General features: G+C 40.0%; 1 protein-coding gene across 11 annotated transcripts in view; it reads left to right on the top strand.

The window, feature by feature from the left end:
• The window catches only part of ZBTB20 (zinc finger and BTB domain containing 20), a 687,690-nt gene that overhangs the window by 560,792 nt on the left and 99,990 nt on the right, over positions 1-26,908 (top strand). For 2 of the 11 annotated variants that reach the window (XM_080919188.1, XM_080919194.1), the window contains one exon: positions 14,616-14,779. The exons of the other annotated variants lie outside the window; for them this stretch is intronic. The gene's annotated coding sequence lies outside the window, so the exon portion shown is untranslated. The remainder of the gene's footprint in view (positions 1-14,615; positions 14,780-26,908) is intronic. 11 annotated transcript variants of the gene reach the window in all.

Below are 26,908 nucleotides of genomic sequence, written 5' to 3'. Positions count from 1 at the left end.
TTAGAAGAAATGACTGGCACTATTTCAGAAAAGTGGTGGCAGCACCAGCTACTAATTTCAAATTATTAATAATTTAATATAATAGTGAAAAGTTGAAATATGTACCAAGCCTAATGGAGAACAAATACGCACCAAACTGTAGCTAAATCCTTAATCTAACACAAACTTACCGTCCGGTCAGATTTTTTTTTTTTCTTTTTACAAAATGTCTTCTACCTATGGGAATCATTATAAAAATGAAATTTTAGAGGTGGTATTTTGTTTAAGGAAGGGAAATTAGATTTTTATTGAAAAAATTATCTTCTACTTAGTTCTTTTTGAAGGAATATGTAAGAGTTCAGGAAGAAAAAAAAAAAAAAAAAAACAGTCCTGAAAGTATCACCAACTCCAAGTCATCTGTGTCTAAAAAGAGAAAGCATTAGAGTGTCCCTTCTTGTGTTTAGCCTCCTTCTTGTTGTGCTGTGATGTGGCACCTAATGCTCCAGGGGACCTAAAGCAAGTGTGACAAATGCAACCAAAAGTCTCATGAAAATGAGCCTCTTAACAGCGTCTGAGCTGGTCTGCAATGGCCTCAGGAAATCCCCCCAGCTATTCTCGTCTTTTTATCTGCTACATTCTCTGACTCAAAAGGAAACCTCACTTCACCTCCTTGACCAGAATTGAGCAGACATTGATCTGGCTACCTGGTGCTTTATTTATTCATTCATTAGTCTTCACCATTTGTATTCCAGTAGAACAAAGGAATATATCTTTCTTTGCATTAATTTTAAGGATGTGCAAATGTATGTCTGTCAGAGTATGCATATTTATGTTTATGTAATTTTATGAATAGCCTGCCTTAACTTAAAATATTTCGAGTCAAAATTGTAGCACATAGAAAATCTCACGGTCAACGTCATTGTGCAGAATGACTGTACTTGACACATTAGTTAAATTCATAAAAATCTTGCACACAAAGTGAGCATTTTAAAAGAGAATCATGTTTTCTATTCACTTCTATAATTAGTCAGGTTAGGTGTCACATGGGAAAAATAAGTAACCCAGTGCATATTTTTTTAAATTAAGAATTGAAACTCTCACTTCAGTGATAATGATGTGTTTATCTATAGACATACTGTGTGCATTAATTGCCCCCAAGAAAAGCCAGTAAGAAGTGAACCCAATTAAACATCAGAAGGTATAAGTCAGGGCCGGTTCTAGTTAAGCCTGCACAACAGAAAAGGTAGGGCTGAGTACACAAACATTTAAACAGCAGCTCATGATATTCAGATGTAGTCTTTGCAGAATTAATGATTTATAATAAAATGTACTATAATTTCCTTTCTATTTACTATATAATTTCTCAGAGTGGTTACCACATTCTCATATAGTTGCCTAAATAGAATTAATATAGGAGCTGTTCATCTGAACACAGAATACAGATTTCTTTAACCAAGTTAACTAGTTAAGGCAGTAACTGCTTGCTTTGGGGCAGAATGCAGGTTCCTGTTCTTTTAAATTGACTTTTAAAGAATGATTGTCTTTGCTACCAACTTTCCTATCAAAACACTTGATGAGCTAACAAACATTTATAAACAGATTTTTGGTATTAAGCAGTGGATGAATGGCCTTTGTAGATACTCTTAAAACCCCAGTACCAACTTTGGGGGCCATGCTTTCTTCGTTTGTAATTCTGAATTTATTCTTACTTAGGGAATCTTTTCAAGTTGTCCAAAACATAACTATAATAAATTCTACAGCACTGTCTGTTTAGCATGCAACTAATCATGATCAAAGAGAGATAGCGTTGACGACTTAAAGAAAATGCATCCATAATTATCATTTTAGTTTTAACCCAACAGACTAGAATTTTGGGGGGGCATAGATATATGAACAACATACATGTGAAAACATATACAAGCTAGCATTCCCAGTGTGCTATACATACATTTACTCTCCTGCTGAAGAGTAAGTAATCAAAATAACACCAACCAGGATCACAAAGCATCCTGGATACATCATCCACTTTCATTCTTAGAACAACTAGTAAGTTTGCCAAGGCACATGTTACCCACATTTTACAAGTAGGAAGTCTGTGAAGTTTAAAAGGACAGATGATGTGCTTGAGGACACATAGTTCTGAAAGGGGGCATCTGCCTCTCCCCACTCACACACTGTGACAGGTTTAGCAGAAACAGGGACCCAATGTGAACCTTTGCCATACCACAGGCACCCTGTAAGGCAGAGAGGAGCTACCAAAATGTGATGCAGAGGCTCTGCTCTTCAGAGGAAGAAAGCTCCCTCAGGCCACAGGGGTACACGCTATAATTCCTTGCAAGAAGGAATAAAAAGATATTTAGCTACCCTGTACAAAGTGTTTTTTCCAACGTAAAAATAAACTTTGGTAAATATGGAGTTTACATTACTCAAATACTGAGAGAATTCTGATGGTTTCCTGGGGAAAGCACGGTTATATCTAATATGGGTGTATTAGTCTTTTACAGCCTATGAAGAATGTAGACTTCTGTATCTAAAAAGGCTCTCAATCCTAATTTGAACTGTCCTTCCCACCTATTAGGATTTATGCCTTTTCTATTAAAAGTTAGGGGAAGATAATCAGTTGGTTTCCTGGAGCATCTGTTAGAGTACTGTCTAGAAGTACCAGTGACAATGACTGCTCTGCTACACGGTGTGCACCTGGGACCTGAGGCAGAGTCGTGGATTGTGAGTCTCACAGGCCTTGGTCTTTTGTTGTCAGTACACAATTCAAAGCTGACACTAAATCCTGCAGTCCATTGAATGGAAGAGTTTCAGCTCAAACAACGAAGCACTTAGTTCTAGAGACCAGCAAATTCAGGTCTCTTACTTAGATCACATCCTTCAAACATCCAGTCACCATTGCAACTTGAAACCCTAAAGCTTCCTAAGCCATTTATCATTACTGTCCCAGAGCCTCTGTCAATGTGAAATATCAAAATGTCCTCAGCACCTAGGTCCTAGAACACTTGCAGTCCAAATTGCATTTCTTCCACAATGAATAATTCTGAACTATGAAATTTTTATATTTATGATTTTATAGCTTCCTTTGCATAAATGTAACTTGTTCTCCCTTATTGGTGATGAGATTAAAATCATGGTCTAAGAGGACATAGTCATTGTTTAGAGCCATGGCAAGTTTTAGAGCCACAGTCCAGGCCAGCAGATAACCTCACAGTCTAACATGTCTTGTGTCTTGGGTTGTTTTTTTGTTTGTTTGTTTGTTTTAGACTTGTTGAACTTTATTGTCATTTACCCAATTGACAGAGGTTCCCAACTAACCACTAGATTTAAAGTCACCTAAAGGGATGACCGAAGTATAGATACTCTGGCATCTACTGCTGATCGTCTAATGGAGCAAGCCTAGAGTAAGGCCCAAGGATTTGCAGTCCCAGCAGTTTGTAACCAACACTGATGTTACTGTCTAAGGAGCATTCTCACAGGAGCACTGACCAACAGACTGCATGCAGTAACTGGATGGCAGGGGTACAATAAGGCAAGAGGTTTTCTGAAAGAAGTTGACTGTAGGTATGCTGCCTTGTGCCGTTTATGTCTCTGTTTCTGACCTCCATCGGGAAAGAGCAGAACAGATATGGAAGAGGATGGAAAAAAATATTTCACCATTTTGAAAGATTTCAGGCCTTTTGACCCTCAAAAATTGGACACTGGAGTACTGGAGACATGGCTCAGAAGTTGCTCTTCCATAAGACCAAGTTTGTATCCCAGAACCAACATGGCCAGAGCAGAGAGTCGCACCCTCTGCGTGGTATGTGGTGCCTCTGTGGCCTCTGTGAGCGTCTGTATACATATAGCATACACAGAGGCACATATACATAAAAAAAAGTAAACATAAAAAAGAATCGAATGCAGATCCTTCTGCTTCCTCCTAACTAGAATGGCAGCTGTGGATTAACTAGAAATGGGAGTGGCAGCCCTCAGCCAGAGCCTTACCCAGATCTTCAGTGGATGCCTTAACTACATGTTTTAAGTGTGTGGCTTTATGTGGACCTAGAAAGGTGTTCTTACAGCTAAAAGGAAAGGCTCCTCAGTGATTTGCCAGCTATGCAATATGACTAATAAAGGCTCTTGTAACATAAGCCCAGTTTGAACCAACAAAGTAATATATCTGCTAGAATGAATTAAAAAAACAATAAAACAAGATAAGAATTTTTCAGTTAAATCAAGAGATAATATCCAGACTAAAGTAGCTGGTGGTGCCTATATTAATTTCCTGGGCTTTTATAAGAAATTACCACATCCCTGATACTTTAATCCCATGCATATTTATCCTCATTACAGTTCTGAAAGCAAAAGTCTGAATTTGTTTCACTGCACTAAGTCAGGGTCCTCCTGGAACTCATTCATTTTGGAGATTCTAGAAGATGGTCCACCTTCTTGCCTTTTCTGCCTTCTGGAAACCTCTGCACTCCCTGGCTTATGACCCCTCTCTTGGATAGCTCCAACTCCAACTTCTTTTGCCAGTATGTCAACTGACTGGTCCTCCTACCTCTTTCTTACGAGAACTTGTGATTGTATTTATAGCCTACCTAGGAAATCCCAGATAATCTCCTCATCTTTACAGTGTTGGTTTAATCACATCCACAAGACTCCCTTGGCCGTATAAGGTAACCTACAAGTTCCGGGAATTAGGATCTGGGTGTAGTGCGGGGTTCTTCATCAATCTGTCTAGAACAGTTTCTTGCAATAGTTCAGAACTACCTCTCTCTCAACACCAGAATTTAAGAATTTATCCAAAAGGACAAAGAACAGGATTGTGCAAGTCAAGACAATAAAAGCCATCTTGCCAAGTATGGGCAGAGCAAGCATGGAGAGGGGCAGGTGAATGAGTTCCACGATGGGTGCTTTTTATCAGTTGTTTGACCATAAACTTCTCAGAAAAGTCATCTACAACTTAGCTTTTCTCTGTTACAGAGTAAACTTCTCCTGAAAACCTTTTTCTTCTACAATATCACTCGAAAAAATTTAAAAATTAAGGACTTGCTTATCATCTACAATATTCATGATAAATATTGTCCACTTTCTCTTCTAATTCAAAATTCACTTAAATCTTACATTTGAAATATGTTCTCTAAAGGACTCCTGTAAAATATACTGGCGAGGCTATAAAATAAACAATATGAGTACTTTTATTTGGCTAATTTATAAATATTCTACTGAATAATATTATTTACAGTATCAAATTACTAGTGTTAGGGTAATATGTGTACTCATTTTATATATTGACAACAAAAAGCCAAGATAAAAACATTGTATTTAAGAACTGTGGAAATAGTTGGTACTTACAGCTTTCATGGATTTCATCTACCAGTGTGGGTGGCAGTCATATGTGGCAGTACATTAAATATTCCAAACTAAATGGTAAGACTTATTTCCACAGAGGTCAGTCTCAAAGTGTGAGGAAGTAAGAAGAAGACTCGCTGACACTGGGGCAGGCTATTTGTTCATGGTATTCAAACCTGGCTTTACATGATGTCATAGAATTAGCCTTTGGTTCTCAAAAGGAAATAGGACTTGTTTGTTACCAATCTTTCTATAGCATTAGGGTCACCCCATAAGTACTGACTTTTAAGTGGTTATTCACAAATCATTTGAAGGGTGTTTATAAGAAGGAAGACTGAGAGCTGAACCAGGAAAGGTACCTGAAAGTAAATCAAATTCTGGCATATGCTGAGTTATGGCATTTATTATTATGTGCAAAGTATGCATGGAATTTTGAACTAAAAGCTGGAAAAGCAAAGGTCTAGAAACTCTCATGCATAGTAAATAAATTAACCCCTTTTTGTTTTTCATATGCCTTACAGTGGTGATTTATTCATGTAGGTACACACCAATAAAGTGTGATATATCATGTGTGAAGCTGCTTACTTGTGCATGTGACTAACACATAGACCTCTGGGAGATTCTTATGGTATTGTGTGGACATGTCCAATCTTTCATAAACCAAAAGTTCTTTGGGAAAATGAGAGGGGTGTATCACTTTTGATTAGAAAGCTTTTGTACTTATTAAGCTACGTTTTCTCCTATAATATGTTTGGAGACTTTATAAAGTAACCACCAAATAAGTCAGGATCAAATGATGGGATTACTGGCTATTATTCTAGACAAGAGCTATATTGACAGACTGTATGTGCAGTACTGGTATTTTTGTCTACTCTGAAAATATTAGAAATTTTATTGACATAATTATGCTTAATATATACCTGATAAGGAAATTATTTTACCATAAGCAGGTGATCAGATCTTAAAATATATTTTTCATATATATATATGAATCCTGTCACCAAAAAAATGGTTTAATAATCTGTTTATTTGATTGCCAAATAAAAAATTCTGGCTTCAACTAGTGATCTTTGTTTCATAATGGCTTTTGTTTTTTCCTTGTTCATTTATTTATTATATGTCTACTATACACTACACATTTACTGTAGAGGGGGAAGCAACAGCCTAAGTGATTATGCAAACCTTAAATATAACTACATGTTTGTGTGTGTTCATATGCTTTTTAAAAGAGCACGTCTGTGACAGGGAGTGACGGATAGCATTGTCAGGGGAAAAATTAAAGAGACACGATGTAATTATCCAAGCTGGAATTAAGCCAATTAATAACCTGTGTGCTAACACTACCCTCAAAGTGCTAAAAATACCATCAGTTACTTAAATGCCCTGGGTGGCCATAGTCAGCAGTCTTCACCTCATCCAGTCTTAGCACTGCGCCAGGGCATGTGCCCCCTGGCTTTTCTGATCAAGGGCTGCACCTGAGAGTCATTGATGACATGGTACAAGCTCAAGGTCCTCAAAAGTGATGATGATGAGACTTACATTATTTCTAATGAAATCTTCAGATACATTTTATTCATTTGCTGTTCATTTAACCTACTGTCTCATGAGACCTACTGGGTGCCAGGCTAGCACTGTTGCTGAGAATGCAGGCTTAGGGTCATGTTGCCTGTGTTTAATCCCAGCTCTGTTTACAACTCTGTAACTTAGCAAATTCCATGACCTCACTGTACTTGAGTCTCCTCTGCTATGAAGTGGAGGCACTGGAGTGCCTAACTCATAGTGTTGCTGTGACAGTAATTCATAAGAGAATCCGGAGTCCAAAGCAACTGTCCTAGAATATACTAGCTATCGTCTTTATTGTGAACCAGACTATTTCTTGAACTAGGGAATGCCGAGGTTTCCTGGCCTTCAGATGACTTAACACCCTGCAAGTTGAGATTTTAGAAATGTGGGGTTCTAAACTTCATTGATCTCTATGGCCAGCCCTTTCTAATAAAAGTCTGCATCTTTGAACTTACCTTTCTTGTCTGGTCTTATGTCCTGAACTGTCAGGCTTTGAACAGAATACACCCAGCAATTCATGATGCTTGCTTATTTAGCCTTTCTCAGTAACTGCCAGGTAGTTACAGATCTGTGATCATTGCTTCTATTAATCTCTGCCATCCCAAACTTGGACAGGAACATCACATTTTACAGATGGGAAAACTGAGGCTCAGAGCAAAGCTGTGTCTCATAAAATGTTATAAAGCTAGGTTTGTTGTGCAGCTGTGGCCCTCATATGCAGTGCGCCAGCAATCCTTTGTAAACACCTCCCTTCCCTGTGTTGGGTTTCTCTTAACATATACTTTGAGACCTGCTGGAGGTTCAGCCAATGTCGAAATCAGTCCTCTCTCTCCATTACCTGCAAACTGGCTGTGGACCTTTTATTTCTGACTAGTCACAGCAGCTATTGGTAAAGAGGTCAGTGTGATGATGAACTAAATCACTTTGGCTAGGACTATCTTTCGGAAGCCTTGCTCTTGAGTGAGTTCCAGGTGCCTGACATTTCTTTTGGTTTTCTTCTTTCACCCTAAGTAGAGCCGTCGTTACTGAAGCATGACTGACAGTTTTGCTTTTATACACATCATGATTCTTGTTTTAGGACAAGAGGCTTAATCTCGCCAGTAACATCTGATGGCACTGTTCTTTTTATAAGCACCTCCTCCTTTTGCACTCTCAATTTTCTGTTGTTAAGAGAGAGCTCTGTACAAAGTGTGATCCTGTGTCCCCAAAAAGATATAATCAAATTTATGAGCAAATAATACAATTGTCCCTTTTATTTTGGTGGCTTGTTTTCTATTGAAATATATCAGAAAAGTTGCCCATAGCTAATCTTCTAGGTAGAAAATCTCATTAGTAATTTAAAACTATAATAAATTGGAAGACCCAATCTCTTTCATCCACACTGTTGCTCGTATTTTAGAAATGTGTTGTATAAAAAAGCCACATCTTCTTACCTGGTGGCACATAGCAGATGATTTTCACCAAGGATGTTGTAAACTCTGGGCAAGGTCTATGCAGATCAATCCTCTGCCTGCTTTGTCTTGGGAAATGTAGCATGAGCTATACCCTGCTCAGACGGGACCCCCATAATGTTCCGTTTCTCTGCACCGCTATGAAAATGAATGGAGAACTGCAATCCCTTATGCTTCTCATTCATACTAAACCAAACGACCATTTCCCCTCGGTATAGACATTTGGGGGGGTTGCGCTAATTCTTTAGAATTAGAGGAATCTTACTACTTCGGAAGCAGGGGTGATTTTCTTATCTGTTGGGCCAAAATATTTAAAGAATTCTAGCGTTTTGGTGAAACTGCGTGTGAGGCTTCTAGAACTCTGGGTTCTAGTGTTAACACAGTTACTGCTTTTTTGTGATTTATTGCTCCAAGTTCCTGGGCCTCAGTTTCCTCCCTTGCTGAATTAGTGGTGGGAGAGGTTCCTCTCTAGGTCTTTTTCCAGCTTTGTATTCTCTGGGTCTGCAAATCGCCTTCAGTGCTGCCGTAGTCTGCCTTGCCTGTCTGTTCGTCACAAAGATGAATCCATTTTAACTGTACCTTAGAGTGCACCCGGGAGAGGATGGATTGTTTTGCACCTATTATTGCATCAGAACTTTTGCCTTTGCAGACAAGCTTGTGCCTTGCCTAAAATCTGACTGCCTGTCTGCCCACTGACTTTGTCTGTGCTGATCTCTTGCCGTAATGCCTCTTTTTGCCAGCATCCATCTCCCTCCAAGATCTAGATTCGGCATCTGACTGTACCTGTCTTGTTCTCTGCAGCATCTGTCTGCTACACTCCTAGACCATCGTTAATAAACTTTCACACATGACACATAAACCCCCAATATGCCGGCACCTGCTTACAAATATCTACATTTCCTAAAACTGTGGGAGAAAACTGCATTTAAAAAAAAAAAAAAAAAAAAAAAAACCTCTATCTAGTGCCATTTGTATCTGCACTTTTTGTTTAGTTGTAAGTTTTAATAGTTCCCCCTTTGAGGGTTTGTCAGCACGAGCAGTATTGCTTATCAGAACACACCAACAGTCTTTCTGTAATATTCGCTTTCCCCTCTGGTTCAGCCGAGCCTGCTGACAGATCATTCAAATTCAATTGTTTTATGTCTAAGCCGAACAGCTAATTAAAGTAGGGATGATTAACCTGACTGGCAGTGTCGCTCTCCCTCTTGCGCTCTCTCTCTCCCTCTCCCTTTCTCTCTCTCCCTCCCTCCTGTTCCAATCAGTCTTTTTCTCACACACTCTCCTCGCTGTGTCTCTGTCTCTCCCTCTCTCTCCTCCCTCTCTTCCTCTCTCTGTCCCTCTCTCTCCCTCCCTCATTTGCGCTCTCTCTCTCTCTCTCTCTCTCTCTCTCTCTCTCTCTCTCTCTCTCTCTCTCTCTCTCTCTCTCTGTCTCTTGCTCTACTGTTTTTTTTTTCCCTCTCTCTCTCCTAAACGTGGTCTGCTTGCTGATGGCAGAATGGCACTCGGAGATTTGTGCATTGTGTCTGGTTTCCTACGGGCAGGCTGACCCAGTGCCTCCAGGGACTTATCAATAGACCACTCAGAAGAGACACAGACAGGAGAGAGGAGGAGGGGTGGGGGGAGAGAGAGAGAATCAATATCAAGAATAGAAGGAGCTCCGAAGCCATTTTTTTTTTAAAGAAGTATCGGGACTTGGGAGAGGGTGACAAAGAAGGTTTTTCAAAGAGGCAGTGGAGGAGGTTCTAATAAATTTGGAAGGAAACAGTTCCCTGTCTTGGGAAAAGGAGAACTCCTGACTGATTAGCATTCACACCAGGTATGAGATGTTCTACCCCTTATCACTGTGTCGCAACCGAGGTGGAAAGGCTTTTTTTTTTTTAAGGAGACTGAGGGAGCATGTATTTTGCTGTGTTTGTTGTTGGGGGGTAAGAGGGGCGGCGTGAGAAGCTGTGGGCATTTGTGTATGGGAGCAGAGAGAATGGAAGCAGTACACGGGGGTGGGTGAGAGTATGGAGTGTATTACTGTCTTCCCTGTCTTTGTGCACCCCTGGGGGGTACCCAAGTTCATTTCTAGCAGGTGGATTTAGACGGGAGTTACTTAACGCTTGACCGCCAGTTTTGAAAAAAAAAAAAAAAGAAAGAAAGAAAAAGAAAAACGCTGCTTCCTATGTCTGTTAAAAGGAAGCTCCAATTTCTTTCCTCTCTCTCTCTCTCTCTCTCTCTCTCTCTCTCTCTCTCTCTCTCTCTCTCTCTCTCTCTCTCTCTGTCTCTCTCTCTCTCTCTCCCTCTCCCTCTCCCTCTCTCTCCCTCCCCCTCCCTCTCTGTCTCTCCCTCTCCCCCATCCGTCTTCCCATCTCTCTTCTTTTTTTCCTCTTCTAACCAGACAGCGGGAGGGTTCCTGGCTCCCAGCCAGCCCAAAAGCCTCTAAGTGTTTTGCACTTGTTTCAGGGAGTAGCTGCCCGGGGATTTTTCAGCATTTTCACTGGAGAACAAAGAGTTCTTTACAAAGGGAAAGGGGGGGCTTAATGTCTGATATATGTTTTTCTATTTTTATTAGGTTTTTTCTTTTGCCTAAAAAAAAAGAGAGACAGGAACAGAACATTACTCTATAAAGACACAAAGACATTCAAAAGAAACCTAGTTATCTTTTCTCTCTATCACCCCTACATATATATATGAAAAATTAAAAGGAATGACTAATTAAGTTGGCTGTGTTGCTCTTTTCTCCTCCTCTAGTCTTTCTAAATTCAACTGTCCCTCTGCCCGCTTTGCTGTTCGTTCCCTACTCACAGTAAAAGTTGCTCAGGGAGCATCTTCTCTTTGCATGTCTGTACCATTTTTGTGTCCCTGAAATCTTGTCTAAGAAAGAATAAGGTCCATCAAATAATTAATTTAGTGGCAAGAACATCCTCTACTTTTACCACTTGGGTAAAAAGTTAATTATGGAATTTGAGCTCCCAAAATGCCAATGGGGTGCATCAGTTCATTTGATCTCCCGAGTTTTTGTGTCCATCTGTTTAAAGGACATCTCTCGTGTCACTTGTCAGTCAGGAAGAAACGGTGGTGAGGGAGAAAATGTTTATCGCTTATATTTTGTTTCTATGATATAAATTATCAAACCCCCAGACAGATAACTTGTGCCATCTAGGATATATTAGTTCAGGCAAAATGTAGTCTAGACGGAGGTTTTTTCAACAATCCTGAATGCCATGTAGCTTTGTATTCTGTTGGGTGTTTTTGCCTATGCGTGTGTATTTCCACTATGAATTTCTGTTTGTAGCAAACATCCCAGAATGCTTATCACTTTCAAATTAATTCTCTAACAAAAGAAAAGAGAAATCAGGATGTGAACTATGTGCAAAGTATAGTAAACATTTTTATCTTTTAATACGTGCTGTACATTTTATATTTTTATACTAATATCCTTGACTCATAATCTAGGGAAATGCTTTCTTTCCCAAAGTTCTATTCTTAATGTGTTTATATTTTGAGTGTCGTTTGGTAATCTTCTGAGGTACATAATGGATACTAAACTGATCAGAGGGGAGTTAGCTACAAGCGCCACCACAAAACCTCAAAAATACAGACTAGGCTGAGCACCTAACTGTGGCTCAGAGGGAAGCAGCTACAACACTTGTTCACGAGTTAGAAACTCTCTCCTTCCCCGCCTCCCATTTATGGAAAAATAAAACATATTCATTATCCCCGGGGCTGGACACTAGAAGAAAAACTAGAGGCACCTATATTTTTCTGTATGTATGAATTGTGTGTCTCTCTGTGTTTCTAAAGGGCACAGTGCTTCTGGGTTAGAGGGCAACGCCTCACTAGTCAGCCCTGCCGGCTGGGAGGTCTGAGTGCCTTGTGTTTGAAGTAACTTGATAACAAGGAGTCTTTTCGGGAACCCTTCTATGTGTGTGCTCCTTTGGTAATGACCCTCAAATTAAACCTGGCACTGGGTGGCCGAGCTAGCTCTTGACCTCATGGAAAGATACTAGAAGTAAGGGAAGTTTGGGCAAATCTAAAATTTCTAGGGTAGGTTACTTCTCACAGTTACATGTTTTCTTGAGCAAAATTCTTGAATTCCACTCAAATGTCTGTATTTTTGTAGAATTTATAACGCTTTTAATGGTGCTTAGGAGCAAACGATCCTAAAATGAAAATCAGTCACCAAAAATAAAAGAAACTAAGTCTTTAAAAAGTTTCAGCTTGGAGGCAAGAGGCTTGGAGATTTTTGTTCTGCCCTTGCTCCCCATCCCACCCCCTCACACACACAGACTTTGCTTGTTTTTTCTTTTCTTCTTTTCCCCTCTCCTGAGTCCTTTTGTTGCTGCGGCTGTTGTACCTGCTTATTTTGGTTTGTGTATGTGTGAGTGTCCTCTCCTCGCCCTTTCTCTCTCTCCCTCTCTGCTTTTTGGGGTGGCCAGGCTATTTTCTGAGAGGGACAGAGAGAGAGCTAGGAAGAGGAAGAGGCTGTTGCTGAACGAAGCAGCCCCCCCTCCGTGATCTAACTCAGGCAGCCGTCAACTAGCTCTGTGCCTGTGCCGAGAGTACAGTGAGAGGTGAAAGCTGTCATTCTGGGATTCTTCGTGGGTCTGACCTGAGAGTAACACGGTCCCAGTCGAGGAGAAAGGGGAAGATAGAGGAGGAAGAGAGAAAAGCTCTTTGAGCTGGAGTACACTGGCCCTTTCTTCCTGGAGGCAATCCGCTCTGGTTCTTGGCGACGTGTCCTGCACTATCAGATATCATATGACTTTTTATTTAGATTTCTTTTTGGAGAATGGCCTGTTAGGACTCTGTTTGTTTTCTTTTATTTAATTTCCTTCTCCCTTCACCCGCTAGTTTTGTGTATCTGTGTGTCAGAGTGTGTGCACGCATGCATATGTGTGTGCAATTTTTATCTTTGTTTTGGTTCTGTTGATCTGATGCTTTATTTAAGAACAAAGCTTTAATTATTTCAGTATAGAGGTTTAATCATTTGCCAAAAAGAAACCTCATTCCAGGCTTTTGAGGGGGTGGGGGTCCATTTTTAAACACATCCATTAACACAGGAGGCTGCAGCTCCTAATACCTGCTGGTCAGACCTTGGCCCACTCCCCCACCTTCACCTACCCCTCCTCCTCGGCAGCAAACACAGCAGCACAGAGAGGTAGGAAACACCTGTGCGGAGTTGTGAGGGAAATAAAAGTAGAGACACTTCTTCAAACCCTGCTCCTGCTTTCACTTTAATAAACTTTTTTTCCGATCCTTGATTTTTTTTTCTTTTTGGCACCCTCTATTGAGCTTGCAAACATCAGAGATAGTTAAGAATATGTCTGTGGGGCTTTTGTGAGGCCAGCTGAGCACCACTGGAAAGTGGAGCAGGAGTTGCAATCTATTCAGAGACTTAAGATTAAGTGAGAGGTTTAAATAAGGTCTTTGAGATCTGTGGGCTGTCCGTTCAGGGTTTGGTGATAGGTGGTAAATGGGGTATTTAGGGTATTCAAGGCAGGGAAAGAGAAATTCCCAAACAGGAGAGAGGCATTTTTTGCTGCAATTAGTACTTTTAAAACCTTAACTCAGTCAATTTTTATTTTATATCTTTTAAAATTTAGCTGACCAATGTGTGATCAGCTATCTTTGCACGCTTGCTGTGAAAAACAATTTTACTGACAATTATTGCTGAATTTACCCTACAATTGGATGTATTTCTTTTTCAGTTTTGAAGAGTTCAGATTTTAGTTAGAAAAAAAAAGCATAACTTCTCTCGATATGCATAAGGTTGTCTATACATTATTCTTGCCATACAGAACACACTAGATTCTGATTGTGTGTGTATGTTTTTCTGTTACAACATGCAAGACTGCTTTAAAGATTCAAGTGACCGCTACATCTTTCAGACCTGTAGATTTTAGCTTCTTGTCACTTGCTCTGAAATTATTTTTCATGGACCTTTAATGTGCGATGTCTTTTTTTTTTTATAACCAATGGTGAGTTTTGTTGAAACTTGAAGAGAAATTTATTCCACCCCTTTAAGAGTGCCCAAAGGAGAAGGGAGAACTCTTCTCTTTCGGCTTAGAAAAAATTTTTTAGAAATCTTTTTCCCCAACGGAAAACTCCAAAACAGCTCTGTCTCAGAATGTTAAACTTGGCATGGGTAAGAAATGTGAGTTTTGCTTTGTTTGAGGAAATTTGTTTTCGAGACAACAGTGTTATAAATATTTTTAAACTGCCTGCTGAGCATGCGCTGTCTCTGACTTTATTCATAGTTTTAAATACACACCAATGCAATCTTCTGAATGGCCACAGGTAAGGCTGTCGGTTTGTGGGATTCTACTCTGAGGCACCTTCAGTGAGTCTCCTCAGTTTTCGAGAAGGGAAAAGGGCAGGAGCTGAGTTCAGACCCGGATGCCCTTCTAACTATCATAGAGAAAAAGTGAATTGCCCACTAAGGCTTGCACACTGTACTTAGGGTAAGTACTATTCAACTTTTTTTTCCTGTATGAGTTGCCTGCCTTAACTTTGTGGCTTATTACTAGCAGAGTAAATGGAGGAAAAAATTTAACTCAAGGAGGAATTTGACTGAAACAGATTTGCAGATTTAAGGGCATCTATTGTGCATAAATTTAGGGATCTGCGAATTTGCCAGTAAAATGCTAGCAGCTCAGTGCTTACAGAGCAAAGATGTGCTAGTATGAGCATGTCTGATCTCATCTGGAATCGAAAGCTAAATCTAGGTGGGCCTGTTATAATACCAGAAAAGGAACACATGTGTCTTTTGTACAGGCCTTTTTTTTTTTAAGCCAGCCTTCCAAAGGCAAGCGACAGAAGAATGGACCGGCCTCCTGTTCAGTGGGTCCTGTGCTGTGCTGCAGATACACACCCAGGTGCTCTTCTGTCCTGCGTGCTGTCACTGCTGCTGAAGTACAGTCTCTGCAGCCAGTGATGGCAACGCTCTGTCTCCGCACTCGGTGTGCTGTTGTCTGTGGAGTCATCTTCTCAGGTCCGCTCTGTCGCTCTCTGGATTCTCACTTCTGGCTGATTTTGCTCGAGTGTACTTTTTCAATGGCTGTCTGTTAGAGTCATGGTGGAGAGCTTTTTTTTTTTTTTTTTTTTTTTAATTTTGGGAGGCCTTTTGAACTATTCAAACAAGTTACCCTCGAAGATGAAATTTCTCATACTTATGACTCGAAACTGAGCTTGGCTTCAAAAGATTTATAAAACAAATCTAATTAGCCATTTGGATTTTTTTGTTGTTGTGTTGTTTTGGTTTTGTATTTTTATTTTATGGACTTTAAACACTATAATTAATGTAAACGATCGGTTTTTAACAAAATATATTTTGTTATGCAGTGCTTTTCTAATTCTGTCTTTTTTGTGCGCTTTAAAATCCAATTTGAAAATTCAGTGAAATATTAAGAAGCCAATAGGTAGCCTATTGAGATTTTCAATACCCACTTTGAAGTAATTCAGAGTTTTAACTTTCTTTCAACATACTACCTTTCGTTGCCAATTAGTATTACTTTATGCAAGGGTGTGTGTGTGTGTATGTGTGGGTATATATAAATACATACTTGCATATAAAAAGATATACAAAGATACTTAATATTTATGTAAATTCTATTTTATATAAAAGAAAAGGAATCAATGAATTTTTATCATTTTATCATTTTTTGTAATTTTAAAATCCAATAAACTGTTAGTCCTATCTGATTACTGTATGTTTATAAACATGTATTTATATTCTTGTAAGTTACCTTAATGTACTTTTCATAGGTCTTACACACTTCTGCATTTTATGAAGATATATTAATGCAGAAGTTTATTCAGATACCACTTGCTGTGTTCCTGTTAGTGTGTTAACAAGTGGTTTGGGTTTATTATTATTATTATTATTATTATTATTATTATTATTATCATTATTATTATTTTCAAATCTAGAGACTGTGTTTCTATATGTCACCAGTGTTCTGAGAAAGAAGTTTCTAAAACTGTGATCTAGAAAGCTTTCAAGTAAGCAGGAGACACACTCTTTAGGTTGCTTCTCCTGGATCCATTTGTCCGTGCTGTGCCATCAGCAGCCCTGAGAAAATCGCCGCTAGTTAAGTATGACACAGTGATTTTTCTGATCATAGACTTAGAAACTACCAAAGAAAATTGTGGCATATGTAGGAAAATGCCAAGGCCTTCTCCAATAAAATCGGCTGGTCTATGGTTTTTTTTTTGTTTTTTTTTTTTTTTTTTTTTTTTTGGTCCTTTGAATTTCTGTTTGTGACTTTTTTGGCTTGCTGGAGCATTTCCCTATAATCTTAGGAAGTCACAGCAAATGCCCAATGCCACAGCAACACTGTACAGCCAAGGAGGGGGCCCAGAGACCTGATCCTGGGGACTGAGGGGAAGTGAGGAGGGTATACCCTCTTCTCTGCCTCTCCCTAGTTTATCCAGTCTGTCAGGGACAGAGATTTTCTTCCAGTGTCTTTTCTTCACCTACTTGAGGCTTTTCCTTCAATGCCAATGGTTTTCTATTGCTTCTGAGAGATGGTTCACATGGCACAGCACCCGTTTCTGTTTTAGTGAAACATGGAAAGCTTTGAAAACTGGGAAGGACAAAGGAAAAGGGGTCTTGGGGCATCTGGGAAATATCGAGGAGCTTTGGGCTCACAGCTAGTTTTTCAGATGGCCATGTCTGTAACTTCTCTGTAAAGTACTGAAGGGGATAACTATAGGGTGCAAAGTAGGATCTAACTGATTCAGTAGATGGAGCTCTTCCCCCTCAGTCTGTATTTAAATTACGTCCCACTGCAGTTGCTGGGACTCTGTTTGAAGGTGTGTCATGATACACACATAAAACCAGGGGAGCAGTAAGGATATGGTGGGAAGTAAAGTTTTCCTATCTAAACTTCTCCCTTTGGGTCTGAGTACTCCTAAGTGTGAAGTGAAACCCAAACAGTTTTCATACAAGGGACTGGTACTTTATGACTGGTACTATAAACCTAGCAAAACAGATAACGTGCACAGGGTTTGGCTGTGTTCATGACAAGCCTTTCAAGCTATTTGAACTGTAAGCGTCTCCTTTCATTTGACTCCGCAGAGGAATCTTAATGCTGAAATACAATTGTTTCATCCAGTTAGTCTAGAGAATCTGACTAAAGTGCCATGGTACTGAGTGGTGACACTGCTGCAGACGGCAGAGTACATTTGTAAGGTACCTTTATAGCAGCAAAAGCACCTTCAATGGTGACCGAAACAGATCTCTGGTGTCTGCTGGAATATAGAAAGAAACACTTGCTTATCAGTTTTTAAATTAATGAAAACAAGTAATTGCCGTAGCATTCTTGTCGATTTGTATTATCTTCGGTACCAATATAAGTCTGATCACTGTCCTTCCTCGATGCCAGGAGGTAGAGTGGGTGTATGCAAGATGGAACACATTATCTTTCTTGATCTAATGTCTTCTCACAGATTGGAGGAATTATTGAGAATCTCTTGTTAAGTCTTGATAACATCATTTGGCCAAAATAGAACTGGCAATGGCCTTACTACCAAAAGAAATAGCATTTTAAAGGACTTGGATTTCCTTTGCACACCACGTGTCTGAGTTTGATACAGTCCAGGAAAATAGAGAGGATGAGACAAAATTATTCCTAAGCAGCCGCCGTAGGCCAAACACTGAAATGGTGCCAACCCGGACCAATCAGGCGGCTCCTCAGAAGATGCATGCTTTTGCTGAGCACTTCCGTGAACAGAAGAGGGAGGAAACCCTTAAAACTGCATTTGGATGAATGAGTCTTCACTAATTCCAGCAAAGTCCAGTGAATTTGATAACTTTTGCTTCTGTAAGTAGACAACTGAGGTCCCCAAGCCGGCTGAGACACCCTCGTAATGACACATCTTTTGAACAAAAGTGTCTTTCTGAGTTTAAACAAGTGAAAAACTTCTCACAGGGAGCAAAGAGTAAAATTGATGGAAACTCAAAATCAATTCCAAACCCATTTCTGGCATGATGAGAGTAACATTTGTGCTGTGTTTAAAGCAGTTTAACACAAGAAAATGATAAAATGATCAATATACTTAAAGCCAAAATTAACCAGGAGAGAACAATCTGCAATCCATTCCCAGTCCTGAAACTCTACACTTTAGATTAAACATGAAAATAAATGAGTATATCTTTTATAGAGCGGTCCTGTAAGCCGTATAACATAAACAGCAACGATGGGAGTGCAGCAAACCCGTGTATTATTTAAGCTGTTTTTAGAGCTTGGGAGAAACATTACTGTGAATTTATTTATATGCATGCACATACCATGACCATAAAAAGAACAAAAGTTTAAAGGTATGTGCATTGTCAGGAGAGTACATTGCCACTCCACTCTACAGGCTTTGGGCTGTAAAGAAAAAAAAAATCAGGCTCTAAGTAAAGCAGAAGAGTCTTAGCCTACGTCAGAAAGTCAATGAATGGTCAGTGTGGACCAGATTTAATATTTATTTTTTAAATGCTTAGATTTGTTTTAATTCTTTAAAGTCAGTATAATACATAGATGCATATTATACATATTTTATATTTATTGCTTTAATAGATTATTCTGTAGAACTAAGTTAACATTAATAAATTTTGAACCTATGGATTCAAGGTCAATGAAGTGCCACTATCTGGATTTATGAAGTTCTCTCTAGTCTTCAGATTTTTGTTCCCAATTAACAGTCTTTTATTACTTTATCAGAGTCATTTGGCTGGCGGGTTACTTATTGATCCTGTTAAATAGTACATGTAGTTGAAACCTAGCTGAGGACATAGACAACTCAGTGAAAGCACACTTACTATGGTGACTAAGGTGCCGTAGGATGATGATGATTCTAACAAGCACCTTGACGAATGGAACTACAGTGAAGCACGTGGGATTACATACGTCAGATTGACCATGAGCAAGGACAGGGCGGGGCCTAATCATTAGTTATTGGAGACGTTTAAAGTTTGTGGCCAGGTACAGAATTAATAGATATGGGAAAGAAGGGTCAGTCGATTTCAGAAGTGGGTAAAAAGGCAGTATTTTTTCTATAGGGTATAATCAAGGACAGAATTTAATTCTTCCAGGGGATTACAGTAACATCATATGCTTTGGTTGTCCAGTATGCTGATGGTTGTAAAGAGCTGTTGTGCAGATCTGCTTAAGCAGTGTACTTGCTAGAACAAGTTGTTGTGCTATTAACCAATTTAAAAACTCTCAGCTTTAAATGTCCACAAAGCAAATATCAGCATTGCAGAAGCAGGATCATTGTATCTCAGAGAACGGAGAAACCTAAGGTATCTCAGTGAAGGACTGTTGGACTGTCTGATGGAAGACATGTAAATTTAATTCTTGTATACATGCAGACATACACCTGTGTGTGTGCATGTGTGTGTGCACAGATGTGTGTGTGTGATTTGTATGTGGGAAGCAGCATTTTAACAGGAAATATTAGAAGAGAAAAGCGAAGCTGCCCCAGTTTATCTGGACCAGGGGCGTTGATATGCTCTGGTTCCTGCGAGTCACGGGTTCTAAAGAGGGAGGAGACTGTAGGAGAATCTAACAAGTAAGTGTATCCTGAATTAAACCATTAACTATTTCAATTAGAAAACTTACACAGTGCAAAATGGCAGTTTGTTCTCAGAATGAGAAAGGTAAAAGTGGGATGTGAAGGAAAGGTCCCTGACCACTGTCCCACTACCCCAAACGGACAGACCTGCAGAGCTGGACAGGGTCAGCAATCCAGGTGTAACTGAAGAGGAAAGCAAAGGCACCAAGCCTCCGGGTTCCTATCTTGGTACCGATAACCTCACCACAGATGTGGCAAGGCAGAACTCTGTGGTGAGGGTACCTCTGCGTTCTGGAAGATTATTAAAAAGCACCATGCACATCCTAGGAGTTCACTGAAGTTTACACTACTCCCCTGATCCCACAAACCAAAAAAAAAAAGAGGGAAGGGAGGAAAGAACTTTGTAGTCACAACTTCCCCCCACCGAAAGAAGTCAACCCCCCCACCCCCCGCAGGAGTTTGCTGTGCACCTCATGTATTTGCTTCCCAGGGTCTCAGTTCTAATCAGGCAGTGCTGACTCGCTGAGCCGACACACTACAGGCTGGACCCTTCCTGTCTCCTCAGCATTCTCCACATCTTTTCATCCCTTTCTCTAAAGAGTCGCAGATAGGAGCAAATCTTCCCTCCTCAATTTCTATGGTACTTTGTATATTTTAGTGACTCTTGACATATTCTGTTTCATAGACTAGTTGCTAGTTTGTCTGTAAAGTAAAATAATAATAATTCTTTATAATTTGGGGCAAGGTACATACTTTTATTGGGCCTCATATTCCACATTTATAAACAGGAAAATAGTGACTGTCTTGCTTGGGTAGTATAAAGATCCTAGGAAATGTCATCTATAAAGTGTTTAGCATAATGAGTATCCCACATTACCACTCAATATCAGTTTTATTCCTACTATAACTAGCATTCTCCTACTTCTAGGTTTTTTCCTGTTAACATAATCCTGAAGTCATAAGTTGAGTTTGGCATCTTATTGACTATGTACACTGATTTTTACATAATGGGATCTGGATCAAAGTGTATAAACTCTTGTTATACAAGCCTGTATTGCATCTCTTCTTCCCTTCCAACCTGGAATTTTCTCAGGAGTCAGTGGTACTCGTGACCAGTACCAGTTCCAAGTACACCATAAAAGGCATAGCATTGCTCACGGCAGACTCTCAGTGCCACATTATGTTTCAGATTCCCCGTAGACCCTCAGCCACTTAAAATGACTCTTTGTAGCATCCCCAAAGTGTCTGCTTGTATTCCTGGATTATGTGATTAATGACCTTGGTATAGCTCTGTAGCTTGAACTAGAAACTTTCACGTTGGAGAACAGGTCAAGATCTCAAATTCCATTCTGGTTGCATCCGTTATAAGCCAATTGTGTATTCATTACATTTATAGATTCCCTCTTCAGCCATTTATTTTCATGGCCATTGAGAACACCTGACTCTACTGAATGTCCCCAGATTTTACTTTGGAGACCTGAAAATATAGCAGTGTGGCTTGGTGATGGCTACCTATCATCTTTGGCATTTTCTTCCCTTAATGACCTAATCTCAGCTAAATTTGAAGGGGAGACAATTAGGGAAGTTTTGATTTTATGCAAAGGATGGGCTGACATCATGGCATTCTCAAGTCAGGAAGAAAGCTGCTTTTTAATCTGCCAGCATTCCACATATGTGACTGGTATTAGTGAGGGAAACAAGGTCACATTTTGGAGAGCTAGTAATTCAATAAAGGATTTTGACTTTGCCGGAATAATAGTGTTGGCATCAAAAGAAAAAAGTTTTGCAGATTTTTGTGTGTGCACTTGCTGTTACTGGTGTTCCTTGTGGGTGGCTGAATCATCCTGATGGCATTCAACAGGAACCAGCTGCTGAGAATATGAAAATGCATGCATTTATTCCTCTAGAGAGACAGGAGCATCTGCAAAGTCTTCCCGTCCTGATAGTGCAGATAATCCCAGGAAGTGCTATCTAGTAGTTTTAACTCTCCATTCATTTACCCATCTTCTCTTCATCTCTTTCATTGGAACCCCTAGTTCTAACTATAGTTATCTGGAGTTTTTGAGTCCTAAATCTACACCAGGTTGCAGAGTCAGGTAATGAGCACTTGGCCAAGAACTCAGGCTTTGCCTTGAATTCCAAGTTCAAGGGGAGAAAGTGGCACTCCTCTCTCTTGGACTGCCTGTCTTGTGAAGAGTCAGGCACACCCAGGCTTCTGCCTGCATAAAGTCAGCAAACCTCCCACTGCATACCCTGGCCAGAATATAGACTTTTGAATTTTTCTTTCTACTTATAAAACCTTTAGATCCTCTGTTTTCCTTGTGTGTTTCTCGTTTTCTTTTTCTTTGTAATTCTTGGTGGATTTTAGCTTAGATTTTGGTTTTGGTTTTGGTTTTTGAGCTAGCATCAACACCTGAGGAAAAGGAAAGTGCAAAAAGGGGGTCTGCACTCCAGAACCTACCCAGTCTTCCCATCCCTAATATTTATGAATAATGTATTGAACTGATGGAAAAAATGTTGAATATGTTCATTATGAATTATATTCATCAGTGTGTTGCCTGGAATATAAAAGAGCAAAGCAGTTGCAGTGTAACCACTTCCTTACAATATATGCACTGGTACAACAGAGCTCTGTGTCCGTTCCTGGTCCACTGTGTGCCGTCTCCAAAAGTGTGCGCTGCATATCTGAGTAGGAACTGCAGAGGGGCACCTGATGGGATGACAGACAGCCAAGGTTCAACTGCATTCAGAGTGGGCTCTGACTCCTGTACAAAAGCAGCCACAGAGAGGGACTGATAGGCCAGTGTCCTTCAGACGGAGTCACTTCCACATAGCAGGCATTACTCAAGTGTGTCATGGTGCAGAGAATGTTATAAGACCTGCCACCAAAGAGTTTCACAATCTTGATTCTGACTTTTTCAGATTCATACAAACAACTAATTTGTTGCCATTTGAAAATAAACAAGAATGAAAGAAACTTCATAAGTATTTATAAGGAGTAGCTTCAAAAATTCATTCTATGCTTTTTCCGTATTATTTTCCTTCATTATTTCATTATGTTTAGGATTTGTTTGTGTTTTGTTTTGTTTTGTTTTTTTAAGCTGTATTTCCTAAGCACTCACTAGATGTCATTAGTAGACACTAACCAGAAACATGACAACAGACAAGAAATTTGGGATCTTTTTCCGTTAGACAGATAATCAAGCGAAGAGGTAACAAGCTAATATAATTTTTAAACAGTCTATTTCTACACTCAGCAGAGAGGAGGCAAGTTAGACCATGTAAGGTCAGGGACTAATTGGACACAACCCAGTTGAAGACATGGCCCAGTTAAAGCAGTTTGATGGAAAGGTAGCACACAAGCTTTGGTCTTTCCTGGGCTCTTGGGAGAACAGTGGGTGTTGATGAGCACAGCCTGCCTCAGCGAAGCCTTTGCCTCCTCTTTTATCACCTCAGAGCCCATAGGCTCAGAGTCCAATGCATCGTTGGAACCAATATCAATGTAAAAGAGATCATTACCTCAAACAAAATATCCCAGCTTTATTTATAGTTGTATATTTTAGAGATGTTCTTTCTTTTCTGTGGTCTCTTCAAAAGCTAAAATTCATAATGCTTCATAAAAATAAGTATAAACTTAAAAAACAAACACAATAACCAATAGTTTATAAAATCACAAAGATAGAGAAAGGAAGAGGGGTAAGAAAAACATGCTTGCAGAAAAATTACACTACCCAACATTTATATCAGGTCAGGAGAAACAATAATGGTGTTCTGATTCCACCATGAGGAGCAGCATGAGGAGACTGGGTAAGATTTATCCAGCCCTGCCCTTCCTGTCCATGTCAAAGGGAAAGCCATCCATCCCCATCTGCTTTGCAGCAGCATTGCTACAGCTGGTGGTGCACACATACAGAAATGTACATATTATAGCTTTCTGTTTACTGCAGAAGAGAACCGTTTTGAAATAAATAAACCAGGGGTTTGCATATGTATCTATTATGAAGGTCAGACACTTTTTTATATAAATTCTAAGGCCTCCTTTGCTAATTACCAATTGTTAAAATACTTGAAAATGATGAGTGAACCTCTCTCACATCAACAAAATGGGTTTTTGAAAGTGGGGGTCAGCATAGAGATCCAAACATATCTCCCTAAACTGAAGAATCCTAGTAGCCTGAATGAACACACTAGAAACCCATTTAGGCAAAATAAAGGACAAGTTTTGCCGACAGATAGCTTTGAAAATGCTAAACCCTGGGTATGGCTGTTGATTTGGCACCAAAGTTTAACTGTGGCTGTAGGGGTAGGCTGTGGCCATTGTACTCTGTACTGCAATTATTGTTCTGATATTGGTCTTGGCTCTTTAATGTCTCTTTTTCCCAGTCAGCCCTCACTGGAATGGTAATGACATGAGGAAGGCAGGTGAAGATAAATAAATGTGACTTTTTATATGACTGCTACCCTATCTAATAGCACGTCCTCTGGCTTCTTCCAAGCCTCTGGGATAGAGAAACTAACTTCCATGGAGAATGAAGTCATAGCTCCAATATGGCCTAAGCAGAGGAGAGTGAAGGGTAGTAAGCATACTGTTAGTGAAAAAAGTTTTTACTGAGCTAGGACCAACTTATCCTATTTCCTCTATTTTTCTAAATTGAAAAGAGTTATTGAGGGGACTCACCTGTGTTTCTGAACCCGTGTGCACATGCCTAAGACCTGATCTAGGTAAGGCCAGAAAGAAATCAGGATTTGCATCCAGGAAACCCAGATCCTTTGTAGTAACTTCTGCCTGTTTGGTTTGTGTTTTGACAAAACATCCTTCAGTTCCCAGTCCTAGACATCCTTAGGTTATGACAAAGTAGAGATTGGTGGGTACAGCAAAAACGACAAGGTCAATTTTGTTCTGGTCCATATTGTATAATCCATCAGGGTCATTACCCTAAGTCAGCAGAGTTAACTGAGAGCTGTGGGAACCATGGTACATTACAACACATTTGAATCTTGGTGACAATGGGACAAGAATGCCTTGCTACAAAATCGTAACAAGCCAGGGCCAGCTTCATGAGTGTCCAGTGCTTGTTACTGCAGAAAGCTCCAGCTTGGAAGGCCTCCCTGCTCAACCTAAAGCTTCACTGTGGCTATCTTGAAATTCTTGATAATTTCTAATAAAAGGCCGCACATTTTTTGCACTTAGCCCTGAGAACTACAGATTATGTAGCAGGTCCTGCCTGCCTGGAATTTATCATTATTTGGTGTGCCAGCTGAAGGTATCAGTCACATGTCTTCTCTTACTGAAAATGATCCCTTCTTGATTCCTCAGAAGCTTATTCCCCTGTTAAACTCTTTGAAGATTTCTCTCCAAGTTAGGTGGCCCAAAGAACCCATCTTCCTTCCTTCCTCCAAATACCTCAAGATCAAGGTGCTTTTATTGTATAATCAAAAGCTCTGTAGCTGTCATAGCCACCCTGTTTGTTTTATTTGTTTGTTTGTTTTGAGATTTGATATGTTTGGTTGCTTGTTTTGCTAAAGTCTAACACCAGGAGAAATAGTTATGTCATGTAGTAAAGTGTTTGATATGTATTGCTATCAAAATAGGCATTGGCCATCAAATGGAAAAATTGCATCTAGCATTTTGGTTACCTTACCTGTGATTTTTCTTAGCCATCATGTAATCAAATCCATTAGTCTAATGAAAACAAGTTGATCTTCTAGTCCTGACCTTGAGCTTCAGCCCTCCACTCTGTGCCACTGCTGGTTGTGTGTCCTCTGCCACCCTTGTCATCTTATCCCTTACCAGTTATTAACCCCTCATTGTTCTCACTAAACCAACAATAATGGGGTTATTTAGGTGGATCTTTCAATGACCTAGTGAGAATAAATTATGCTGAGTGTAAGACATCTACAGTAATCCCTGCCTCTACCTTGGTAAGTGTGAGTTACATAAGCACAGGGTCTAGAGCAGACTCAGCCAGTTGTAGGAGCCTTTTCACACTCACGGTCTTCTCAGAATAATCCAGACCTCCTAACTTCCAGGCAAGTATACTCTCCATTCCCCTGGGGAGGGAAAGGCAGGTTGTCCACATTCCTGAAACATAAAGTTCGCATGCCTGGCTCCTAACCAGTTTTCAGTCATCCATAGCTGAGAGGAGGAGAAAGTACTTTTATCAAACCTGGGGAAAAGAACATACTATGGCAAAAGAAGCCTCCTAAGCAGGTCTGTCTTACTAATGCCCAGCATTGGAGGGTGGAGCCGACATAACAAAGCTTGGTTCACTGACTCCAAAGCCAGTCAGAACTGCTTCTCCTTCCTGCCTCTCCCCTTCCATATCACCTCTTCACATGCTGCCCTCTCTCTAACAGAAGGAAACAGGAGGCTCTCTAACAGAGAGATGCTGAGCTGGGTAGTTTTTCTAGTTGAAATGAAAGGAAATTGGGTTTACCTGCCCTCCCCCTGAAGTTTGCAAGGCAAGCTTTTCCAGGATTTCTGGCCTCTTGGCTAAGAACAACACAACCTCGTCAACTCTAGAGCCCAAACTCAGAGTTGATCGATAAACTGTGGCTTCCCTCAGTGAGGTTTTCCAGGGCTCACCAGACCCAAACAAGCTCCCCACCAAAAATGCAAAGAATATTTCAGTCCTTTCTGGTCTTTACCACCCCTGTCACCCTCTCCTTTGCCAGCAGAGGTCTTGTGTTAATCTGATTCTGTCCTTCAACTTTCCTTATTTCCATATTATCCCTGCTCCCCTCCTCCAGTTTAAATTCAAAACTTCCTTCCACTGCTGTAACTGCTGGGGTTGAAGTGGTCAAAGCATGGAGACATGAGTGGCTTAACCACAGGATGAGATGTTTGCATTTCAAAAGTGCTGCAAATTAAAATGTACTTCACCAACAAGGGGCATCTCAGGCATCTTGCCTACAGTGGGTGGTTATTCCTTCTGAGCCAAACCAGACTGCCTAGAATTCGCCATATTCCTCAATGGGAGCAGATGTGCTCACATTGGCCATTTTTCTATAGACAGTTAGGAAGCAAA

Source organism: Micromys minutus (assembly GCF_963924665.1).
Source record: "Micromys minutus genome assembly, chromosome: 7".
Lineage (NCBI taxonomy): Eukaryota > Metazoa > Chordata > Mammalia > Rodentia > Muridae > Micromys > Micromys minutus.
Note: the sequence above shows the minus strand (reverse complement) of the source record. Positions and strands in the feature narration are given on the sequence as shown.